Raw genomic sequence first — 10,779 nt, 5'->3', positions numbered from 1 at the left:
ACCACTAGATCAGATTGCTTAGAGCCCCATCCAGCCTGGCCTTGAATACTGCCAGGGATGGGGCTTCCATGACCTCCCTGGGCAATTTGTTCCAGTGCCTCACTGGAACAGCAGCCCCATAGTAAATAATTTCCTCCTAATATCTAATCTAAATCTCCCCTCTTCAAGTTTTAAATGATTGCGCCTTGTTCTCTCCCTACATGCCCATGCAAAAAGTCCTGCCCCAGCTTTCTTGTAAGCCCCCTTCAGGTATTGGAAAGCTGCTGTAAGGTCACCTCTGAGCCTCCTCTTCTCTAGTCTGAACAACCCCAACATCTTCAGCCTATCTTCATAGGGGAGGTTCTCCAGCCCTTTGATAATTTTTCATGCTCTCCTCTGGACTCACTCAAGGAGCTCCATGTCCTTCTTATGTTGGAGGCTCCAGAACTGTACACAGTACTCCAGGCTGGGTCTCAAAAGAGCAGAGAAGAGAGGGAGAATCACCTCCCTCGACCAGTTAGCCAAACTTCTCTTGATGTAGCCCAGATTACAGTTGGTTTTCTGGGCTGCAAGTGCACACTGCTGGCTCATTACCTTGATGCTCATCAACAGACACTAAAGGTCTATGATGAAAATATCAGTTTAGATAAAAACAACATTCAGCTTTATAAAACAGTCTTAAAATCAATCAGGGTCAATCACTGCAGGCAGGCATCCTCAGACCCCCAAGCCAGGTGTCAAAGCCTCAAAACTATTGTTCAATATCTTCATCAACGACCTGGATGAGGGCACAGAATGTACCCTCAGCAAGTTTGCTGATGACACCAAGCTGGGAGGAGTGGCTGACACACCAGAAGGCTGTGCTGCCATTCAGAGAGACTTAGACAGGCTGGAGACTTGGGCGGGGAAAAACCTGATGAAGTTTAACAAGAGCAAGTGTAGAGTTTTGCATTTGGGGAAGAAAAACGCCATGCACCAGTACAGGTTGGGGGCTGACCTGCTGGAGAGCAGTGTAGGTGAAAGGGACCTGGGGGTCATGGTAGACAGGAGGATGACCATGAGTCAGCAGTGTGCCCTGTGGCTAAGAAGGCCAATGGCATCCTGGGGTGTATTAGAAAGGGTGTGGTTAGTAGGTCAAGAGAGGTTCTCCTCCCCCTCTATTCTGCATTGGTGAGGCCACATCTGGAATATTGTGTCCAGTTCTGGGCCCCTCAGTTCAAGAAGGACAGGGAAGTGCTTGAAAGAGTCCAGCGCAGAGCCACAAGGATGATTAAGGGAGTGGAACATCTCCCTTATGAGGAAAGGCTGAGGGAGCTGGGTCTCTTTAGTTTGGAGAAAAGGAGACTGAGGGGGGACCTCATCAATGTTTACAAATATGTAAAGGGTGAGTGTCAAGACGATGGAGTTAAGCTTTTTTCAGTGAAGACGAGTGATAGGACAAGGAGTAATGGATACAAGTTGGAGCATAGGAGGTTTAAGATGAATATCAGGAAAAATTTTTTTACTGTAAGAGTGACAGAGCACTGGAACAGGCTGCCCAGAGAGGTTGTGGAGTCTCCTTCGCTGGAGACATTCAAAACCCGCCTGGACGGCTTCCTGTGTGATGTGCTCTAGGTGACCCTGCTCTGGCAGGGGGGTTGGACTAGATGATCTTTCGAGGTCCCTTCCAACCCCTATGATTCTATGATTCTATGATTCTAAAACTAGGGGCTGAACTCCATGATGGAGCTGGCCAGAGTCTTCACATTTCCATTCTCTTTGTGGTGCTTCCTCCAGTGGTTTTCATGCTCACAAGCAGTCACCATGCAGTCCCACAGCATTGTCTGTTGGGTGTGGGGCTGGATCTCACTTCACTGCAACCACCACAAGCTCAGACTGAGCACTGCCTACTCTCAGTGGTCTCATTTGTACCAGCACTATCAAGGCTGTGTTTCCAATGTCACATTCTCTTAATCCAGCTCTACATGTTTCTAACCTATACATTTATTGTGAAAATTAATGCTTTTTTGGAAGAAAAAAGCAATATTATGTCTGCAACATTTATTTATAGTAGCTGCCAAATGGTACTTTGGGGATTCTCCTTTTTTAAAATCAGTTAACAAGGGAACAAATCCTCTATCAAAACTGTGAAACAGCTTCCTGGTTCTTCTAGAAACATTTCTGTTGCACTACAATTCTACTTTACCCCCTTCTTCCTAAGCCAGCCCAGTTTCTTTATTATTATTATTGACTTGCATTGCAAGGAAACAACAGTAGCAGAGAGAGGTTTCTGGCTATATAATCTTGAGAGACAGTCTGCTGTCAGCCTGGCATTTTGTGTCCCCTCCTGGAAAGGGGACTACTCCAAACCTTCCCATTCTACAGTGTTTCCTGCTTGTGGCCTGAGGTAGCTCATTCCTGGGGCTGCTGCCTCTTGTGAATCTCTCTCTGTGTGGAGTTTGGCTGTGCCACCTAATTCACTGGCTATGGGCTGCTGCTGATAGGCTCTTTTGTCCTCCATTCCCCCCAAAGATAAGCTATCTGGTGGATCAGCTTGCTGAACTGACTTGCCCTGCTGTCAAGGGATGTCAATATCTTATGCAAGGCTGGGAGAAGGGGAGAGAAAGTGGGGCCAGGGTAAGTGTATAAGCAGGGCTGCCCCTTTCAGAGATAACCTGCTTTTACCTTGATGAATGGTGAAAAGGCAATCTGTCCTTTCACTCTCCCCTGTGACACCCGATTTCCTCTTCTTGCAGTCTAGGAATTTAGACAGGGGGCTGTCAGTCCTCCTGCAGCCATCTTCACAGTGGTGCCCAGCCTGTGGGACAGATGGCTCATCCATGCTGCAGCTGCTCAGCCACCCCTGGCACCTCAGGGAAGCCTAGCTGTGGGGCTGGTCTTCCTCAATAGATCCTGCTGCCATTTGCAGTGGTCCAGCAGCTGCTCCAGGAGCAGCCCAGCCTTCTGGTTAGCTGGGGCTGGGAAACCCTCCAGCTGCCCCAGAGTCCTGGTGGCTGGTGGGTGGTGAGCCATAGCCCCTGGTCCCCAAGCTGCAGCCCTACAGCTCCGGGGAATGGGGTCCCTTTGCAGTGTCACTTGCAGCTCCAGGGCTGCTGTTGGTTTACAGATGCAATTTGAGATTTTTCTGGTAGGAAAGATGCAAGCCTTTGCTAGCCCATAGTACTTACTGTGAGTTAGAAGGACATACAGAAAAGTTAGGGGCAGAAGAGAGAGGCCAGCTCATAATTTCATTCAACAATTTTGTTTATTTCAGTTGAAATTCCTTTTGCAGACAGACACTGGATACTTAACGTGCATGCTAGGGACATGGTTTAGTGGTGGACTTAGCAGTATTTGGTTAATGGTTGGACTCGATGATCTTAGAGGTCTTTTCCAAACTGAATGATTCTATGATCCTATGCCGGGCTACCTGTGTCCTCCCCAGCCAAGGCTCGTGGATGCCAGGAGCAGGATATTGCTGAGAGATTGTATTAATGGGAAAAGAATGTGGGGCTATTTAATTCAATAAATGCCTCACTGAGATCCTTAGAACAGCTTCAGCTCTATAAAGCTACTTCACTGAGTTCATATCCTAAATAAATATTGTGCAGTTAGCTTCTTCCTTGTGTACTAAAGTATGACAGCCTGATGCTGTGTTGATGGGGAACGTAGGACAGGAGGGTTAAACAGATTTTAAACTAGACTAGAAAGAACACCCTGTTTACACTCAAGTTGGTTATCTGGGTATTTTCAGATTCCTGTGTCTGTGGGTGAAAAGCTTCCTGTGAAGGAGATGCATCTTATTTTCTGGCCATCTTAAATGTCAGAATAAATCTTAGTTTGAAGTGTTTAATATAAAAAATAAATGCCTGTTCTTTCAGCAGAAGTATATCATATTTTAGTGCCCGTTGCTCTCAGGTTTTCAATTAGAACTTTGAATCACATTCCTGATTAGTAACAAGCAATCAATCATAATTAATTAGTTAAAATGTTCAACCGTTAAAATCATTACCATTAATTAAAATAATTATCTCTATTTTGGCTGCACTTCACTGCCATTTCAGGGAAATGTGTTGCTTAACTCTACCTTTTGCACTCAGTATGGGATTGTGGTGACTAAAATGTGGATAAAGGGTGGGGGCACAACTTTCAAAAAGCTGGGTTTTGTAACATGGTTTTAGTTAGCTTTACAGAGACATAAGTTTATCAATTACTTACGATTTTAGTAAAGTTGTTTCTGCTTTGCTTAAAAATATATCTAATAGCTGAAGAGGTACTGTGTCAGGAGAGTTTATTCTTTATTCATGTATGCTTCATAAGTCTCTCCATAAATAAAATACAACACCGGTGGGGTTTTTTTGTGACATTATGTTGGATATCCTCATTCATGGATAAAGACCACTTTTGTCAAGCTATATGCTGATCAAAGCAAACTTTGATCAGACACTGTAGAAAAGGAAATATTCTGCTTCTACTGAGCACATAACATTTGGTTCAGGAAATCAAGGGATACATCTAAGAAGTAGACTTAAGCTTCACAAGAGAGGCATAGACACAGAGGACATGAAATCCCAAATTGTCATTAGTACTGTTGTCCTCTGATCAGGTCAAGTATCTCAAGTCCTGTCATGTTTCCTTTAAAGCCAGTAGCCCTTGTGTTTGGTACCAGCCAAGAGATGACAGAGAGGTAGGAATTTAATCCATCTGTGCTTGAGTCAGATACACCTCTTAAGAAGCATTACAGTGACTACTAAATGCTTTGTCACTGCAGAAGTTTCCCAGTGTCATGAAAGACATTTGTATCCCCAAGGGAGTGAAGCTGCCCTTCAAACAGAAACAACTAGACAAGTTTTGAAAAGAAAGTCTGAATCTGCCTTGGTCCCTGCAGGATTTCAAAAGGACTTAAAAGGTTAACAATAAAAGGAATGTATGCTACTAAGGAAGGTTGGGGGTTTTTTGGTTCTTTGTTGTTTGCTTGTTGTGTTTTTTTTTCCTGAATTTGAGAAGTGAGATATGCAGAAAAAGAACATTCACGAAAACCCAGGTCCTTCAGAAATTGCAAAGGGAAAGACAAAACTTTCCAGTTAGAGTGTAGGCAGATTAAATATACTCACCCCGACCCCCTTTTTCTTTACCTGTCTCTTAAATGATAATTTTAAAAAAACTGTCCATTTTGAATGTTAAAAAAAAAAAAGTTGAATTAAGTTATTTCACTGGAGCTGGATATAAGCATTGTGTTTGTCACTCCAAGTATGTTGGATCTCTGAACTACAGCATCTCTAAACTGCAAAACTCCACATGCTTCCTGCTCCCCAGGAGTCACTGCCATGTCATGGGAATGGGTGAGACCTGGAGGAGCAGCACAAGGTGAATGGGGATTCTTCTCTTCAGCTACTTGTGCTTGTAAAGCGACTGCAAGGCTTTCTGCTGTTGCAGAGTGTGCTTAAATTCTGAGCAGTCCATGGGAGTTTCTTCTGCCTTAGGTACCACTGAATTCTTTAAGTGTAAGGTTAGTTCTGGAGGCAATCTAGTCCAACGCAAGTCTGGTCAGCCAGAGCAGGTCGTCCCAGACTGTTTCCAGTTAGGTTTTTAGCATGCCCAAGGACAGAGACTCCAGAGCCTCTCTGGGCAACCTGTGCCAGTGTTTCACAATCCTCACAGTAAAATAGTTCTTTCTGGTATTTGAACAGAATTTATTGCATTTCAGTTTGGGTTCTTCACCTCTTGTCCTGTCACTGGAAATCTCTGAGAAGCAACTGGTTTTGTCTTCTTTACCCACTCTCATCAGGTTGCTATTCCTCCTGTTTTTCCCCCTCTTATTTCTCCGTGCTTCAGTCGGTGAAGATTTCCTGTACTTACAGAAATGGTCAGCACACAGTTGGGTCACTGTGGTCTGAAATATGGCCTTTATTTCCTGGAACTGTGATTTGGGTAGCTGTTCATTGCAAGATTTCTCTGTGCCCACCTGGGACCTTCTGCTGTGCAGCTATTTCTTTAATCCATGTAATATCACCTTACAGATTTGACACTCTTCTAGGAGGATGACAGGCACAAATGTGCCCTTTGAAAAATCTTTTTTATATGGAAGGTGGATGATGTCTATGTAAGACACATGAATTGGAATAAGGATGCTTGAGTTCTGCTCTCTGTCACAAATTTTTTGTATGACCTGAGATGTCTCATTAGCAACTGACCAAAAGCCTGCAGGGAGTCTTTTAATTTCCCTTAATGGCCTTTGAATTAGGTGCTTAACTTTCTCAGACTCACTGACCAATTTATATAAAGGAGATGGTGTTATTTGCCTATCTCGTTGGGCTGTCACAAAGTGAAATACACTGCTACAAAGGATTTTGGGATCACTGAGTACAGTGCTATTCAAGTGCAAAGCAACATATAAACCTTTAGAAGCAGTAATAAAAGTGCTAGTGATTCCTTGAAAAACTATGATTTCTTTTCACCTTCGTATTTCTAGAAAGACTTGTCATTTCATGTTTCTCCAAGGAATAGAGCATCCTCTGAAGCATGCAGGGTCCAGTCTAGTGTCCTAGCTCAATGACCTGTTCTATAGGACAGTGTGAAGGAAGAGACTGCCAGCATGGTGCTGAAACTGAAATTTTCTGAATTTAAACCTTTAGATACTAGGGTAGCAGGGATGTCTCGGTATGGGAACATGACATGATATTACAAGGGCAACAGGGAAAAGTTGCATACTCCTTCTGTACTACTTTATGGAAGTGATCTAATAGACAGAAGCTTCTGAATAAATGTAGAGTTAAGTGGATACAAGACTTTCCCTTTCAGATAATTTGGAGGCAGGATGAAATGGTTCAGTTTGTACCTGCTAGATATGATATAGGAAAAAAAATTAAAAATTAGAACATTGTTTTAAATAACATTGTAAATGCAATGCATTTAACTCCCATGCTTTGGTCTTTTTTCTTCATGTGTTTGTAATAAGATAACTTAGTTAAAAAAAAAAAAATGTATATTTGCTTCTGCTGTTATCTGGGGCTAGATGCAGTTATAAAATGAAACAGGATATTTTCAGGCATATCCAATGTGACTAAAACCAAGTGTACCTCCTCTAGGCACAAGTCTGACAACATTTTTAATCACCAACCAAATGTTATTCAATATTATGGTGTTTACTCTTATTAAAAAACAAACCCAAACCAACAAACTAACAAATAAATTTGAAGCAAAGCTCTAAACCATGTCAAGTTCAGCCATTGCTGCATTATTCTTATTTGGTCCGACTTTCTTGTTCCAGGCTTCAAACTGGAGAAGAGGGATGGAGAAGGTTGTGGCACCTATTTGTTGTGAAGCTGCCATCAATACCAGTTTCCAGTCCAGAGCAGGATTTAAACTTGCACGAGTCCAGAATACCTGAGCCGTTTACTAAACTAGATCTTTCTTGTTCTAATTCTGTAAGAATTTGATAATTTGAACAAAAGGGGCAAAACTAAAAGCTTCATTACACACAGCTTCCGCACAAAGGAGGAAAAAAAATATTAATTCTGCTGTCACTTTTAATGAAATAAGTCTCTCTATATTTTCTGATTCTCAATATCTTTCTGAAGTTCTTTGGTAACTTCCCCTGCTGGCCTGTGTGCTTCAGTTTCTTAAATACCAGCATGATAAATTATGCCATTGCCAAAAAAAAAACATTATGATTTTATAATCCTGCTTGAAGGACCTGATATGTTGGCAGTAATAAAGAAAACTACTTGAAGAACACAAGAACTTGCTAATCAGATTGTTAATTGAGTACACAAGCTTCACATAATACAAAGGCAAACTGTGAACGTGACAATGATAGCCATACTTCATCTGTTGAGTTGGAATTAATGATTAACAAATTCAAGATCCCTTTGTGGCTGATTCTTGTCCAGCTGCAGCCAACTAAAAAAGACCCATCAAAGAAATCAACTCATTAGTTGGTAATTCTGTACAACTTCAAAAAGAAACTCTTAACCCCTCATCAGTCGTTCTCTGACAACCCTTGAAATCTGTGTTAAAAAAAACAAACCAAAACAAAAAACCCCATTATTTGCTTCATCAACTCAAAGAAATGGCCTGCAGGAACACAGTATAAACTGAAGCTTTTAAAAACAGATCTCTCCATAGGTAGAACACTCAAAGTGCAAATAGGTTGTGACATGCAAAATCTCCCCCAGTCACCCATGTCACACAGTGTCAATAGCCTGTCTGCTTCATAGAAGAACTACCCCCAGACTTCAATAATTTTAATATTGTAACAAAAACTGACAAAAACCAGTGAATTCAGAAATAAGGCTGCCACTGTGTCCTTATTGCACTGTCATTTCTTCTGTAACTCTCCCCACTGGGGGAAGCTGCCAAGCCAAGGGTGAATTAAGGATTATGTCTGTATAAAGTTGGAAAATAATGTGTGTTCAGGGCAAGACTTCATAACATATGAACAGTTCATTCTGTTGTCTCACTACCACTGTAACGTTTCCTTTGTCTCAGTGGGACTGCTATGATAAAGCATTGCAGGCCTGGAGAGTTAGTTTATATTTTTAAGGTTTGATTTTCTAAGGTATTTTATTAAACTTTCAAAAATGCCTATTAAAGATCTTACAACTTCTATCTGGTAAGGTTTTAAACAGTCTAAAAATGATTAGGGGTGTGTGTGAAAGATTAGCTTCCTAGGAAGCCTTATTTTGGATAGTCTCGTATGAATGATGTGTGATTATACAGATATATTACCTGAGGTTTATTAATAGAATGTCTATTATTTCTGGTTTAAGACCCTGTACATTAAGTTTTGTGTGCAGCAGCAGGACACATAACATCTTAGAAGAAGGCAGTAGTTGCAGAATATTAAATAATGATGGGAAAATATCCCAAAGATATTATTTTAATCAGCAGTAAATTACGTATTGAATACTAGATGGCAATTTAAAAACACTTCTTTTCACTTTATTTATCTCCTTTCCTACTTTTATAATTTGTCTTCCAAATAGGTATTTTGCAGTAGGCACTGTGCACATTTTTTTCTCTGTTTTGTTTTGTTTTATATGAATTCAGGCAGGAAGTCAAATGTGTAAAGGTTTTGTTTGCTGTTTTTTGAGAGACAGACTGATGCAATGGAGCATGAGCACTCCTATGAAGTGTCTCACTTGTATTCTTCTGGGGTGACCCCAATACTGTTTAGAAGAGACCTGACGAAAATGAAAGCAACAAGTTCTGTACACTGCTAGTGGCCTTAGGGGCAGCATTCAGAGGTCAACTCACATTTGACTTCTGACTGTTGAAATCTTCAGTTTCCTCAAAGAGCAATGCAAGTTGACTGCTTCTAATATGGTTCTCTGTGGAAAATGGGAAAACATGAAATTTCTCTGTGCTTTTGTTGAATCCAAGATAGGAGGAGTCCTGTCCTTCCTCTCTGTTTGTTGGCTGTTAGGAAGTGGGGTGTGCGTGACTCCTGATACAGAGGCAGTACTGCTGGTAACCTCTGGGTAGAAAAAGGGTACTCAGAACACAGAGCAATTGTTCAAGAGAAAAAATAATCCTTTTGTGTGACACTTAATTCTGCTTTCATCGTGTTTTTCAATCCTGTTTTTCATGCACCTTGTATAGGCCATGGCTACTTCTAAAAAGCTGCTTCACTGCTCATGGATTCATATTTGATGAAGGAAGGCTCTTTTGTCTTCCAGTCCAGGGCAGAAATCTGACTTTGAGTTTAAAAATTCAGAAACATCCTTGGCTAAAATCTCTAGCTGCAGCAGTTGGAAAGGTCTTTGTAAGATGTTAATGCTTATTCTGCTACTAATTAGGGCTTATTTGAAGGTGCCTGCTGAACAAAGTGGACAAGTGGACTCCTCCCTGTTGGCATGCCTGAAACTTTTGAAATAAAGTGTTTCTAGTTTATCTTTTGGGCCCAGCTTTGAGACTAAACTCCAAAGATTTCTTGAGTTTCATTAATATTTTCAGAGCTGCCTGATCATTTCCCAGCGCTCTCGCGTCAGAGAGCTCCTGGGGAGCTCAACATGATGCTTTCGTCTGGAGGACCCATTCTGCTGTCCAAGTAGCTCTGGTTCCTTGGCAAGCACAAAGGAGAAGTGGCAATATTGAGAGACAAATGGAAAGTAATTCAAACGGGAGGAAAATAGGTGGGTGGGTGCATGTCAGTGCAAGGGGAACATTTTGTACTGCAGTGTGTTCCTTCCTGCTGGATTCACAATCCGTGAGGAAGTCTCCTATAATTAACACATTGCTATTATCAATACATGCTATGAAGCAGGACTGGGGAGAACTGGCAAAGCCAGCACCGCTCACGCAAAGGCCTCCCCCATCAAAACTGACTCCCACCACGCTAAGAAGCCGGTGGGAGCTGAGGAAAAAGATGCCAGGAGTTGGTATTCTGGGTGTGAGCTGTTCCCTCCTGCAGCCCTGCCGTTTCTGCTGGCTCCTGTTCAAGCCACGTTGGCATGTGCTGTCTCTTAGCAACTGCCAGCCGGGTGCTCCTGGCTGGCCACCAGTGACGTGCCAACTGGCCACCCGGCTTCCGTGGCGGTGGAGCCCTTCCTGGCCTCCCCACCTCTTGGAAATAATCTGTTGGAAACGACCTCCTGTGTCCAAGAAGAAATAGGTTGTATTAGCTCGAACAGGTGAGTCTGAGCTGTTTGTGGCAGCAGACAGATCCTGGCCATGGCCATAATGGTGTGGCTCTGAAGGTGACACAACATCTTTCATTACTCAAGTAGCTGCTCCCATCGGGTGAAGAGTCTCGCATGAGTTTTACAGCAACTTGAAATGGGAATTAATGCACATCTGTGCATTGTTTGCACATGTTGA

Source organism: Apus apus, chromosome 2 (assembly GCF_020740795.1).
Source record: "Apus apus isolate bApuApu2 chromosome 2, bApuApu2.pri.cur, whole genome shotgun sequence".
Classification (NCBI taxonomy): domain Eukaryota; kingdom Metazoa; phylum Chordata; class Aves; order Apodiformes; family Apodidae; genus Apus; species Apus apus.
This window is presented reverse-complemented; position numbering follows the sequence as displayed.